Source organism: Triticum aestivum, chromosome 6B (genome assembly GCF_018294505.1).
Source record: "Triticum aestivum cultivar Chinese Spring chromosome 6B, IWGSC CS RefSeq v2.1, whole genome shotgun sequence".
Classification (NCBI taxonomy): Eukaryota; Viridiplantae; Streptophyta; class Magnoliopsida; order Poales; family Poaceae; genus Triticum; species Triticum aestivum.
Window position 1 is genome coordinate 592,514,591 of NC_057810.1, and position 1,222 is coordinate 592,515,812.

The 1,222-nt window shown below is 41.7% G+C and overlaps 1 non-coding gene across 1 annotated transcript; it reads left to right on the forward strand.

Annotated features, from left to right (window-relative positions):
- Positions 1-519: 519 nt before the first annotated feature.
- TRNAW-CCA (transfer RNA tryptophan (anticodon CCA)) lies at positions 520-591 on the forward strand. Its single transcript has one exon. It is a non-coding gene; the product is annotated as a tRNA-Trp (tRNA).
- Positions 592-1,222: the final 631 nt, after the last annotated feature.

Genomic DNA, 1,222 nt, shown 5'->3' on the forward strand with positions numbered 1-1,222 from the left:
TCCTCCTCACCATGACTTATTGCAAGTCATTCGATATTATCTTTTACAGTTTCTGAAGTTTTGTGTAAGGCCGATAGTTTATTTTTAACATCAAGCAATTCTTTATTGCATGGTAATTACAGTAGCATGGGTTACAAGAAGCGAAACAATTTCTGTCGGGGTTCTTTCATCCACCCATCTCACACCCCGCATATTTAGCCAGATTAGCTAATCACGGGCTACGCAATTAGCCTCTCTATGAATGTGTTCAAAAATTACATGAGAAAAGTTACACGTAATATGATAACAATCATAAAAAATCCCAGCCGCAACTCGGAAAGATCATAATGACCGCCACAATTTCATTAATTCAGCGGCATGCGTGCGCATCTCATGTAGGTTTCTTCTTCCTCCTCCTAGATATGCATAGGATATCCACCATTTTCAAAGAACCACGTGCCTGCATTTGATATGCATATCACGTCCAGAAGAAGTGTGATTAGCATGATATGGAGCTTAATTAAGGCAAACTAGCACCAAGGATCCGTGGCACAATGGTAGCGCGTCTGACTCCAGATCAGAAGGTTGAGTGTTTGATTCACGTCGGGTTCAATACCCTGATCCATGCGGTTTAATCCATTTTTCCTCGAAAGATATACAACACACTTTGTCGGTTCATCGTGCCCAAAATACAAAGATACCACCACTTCAACTTGTGTGTTCGATTCACGTCGGGTTCAATACATCGATCCATGCGGATTAATCCATTTTTCCGCAAAAGATATACCCCACACTTTGTCGGTTGATCGTGCCCAAAATAGAAAGATACCATCACTTCAACTTGTGTGTTCGATTCACGTCGGGTTCAATACCCCAATCCACGTTGATTAATCCATTTTTCCTCGAAAGATATGCCACACACCTTGTCTGTTGATCGTGCCCAAAATACAAAGATATCACCACTTCAACTTGTGTGTTCGATTCACGTCGGGTTCAATACCTCGATCCATGCGGATTAATCCATTTTTCCGCAAAAGATATACCCCACACTTTGTCGGTTGATCGTGCCCAAAATAGGAAGATACCATCACTTCAACTTGTGTGTTCGATTCACGTCGGGTTCAATACCCCAACCCACATTGATTAATCCATTTTTCCTCGAAAGATATGCCACACACCTTGTCTGTTGATCGTGCCCAAAATAGGAAGATACCATCACTTCAACTTGTGTGTTTGATTCACG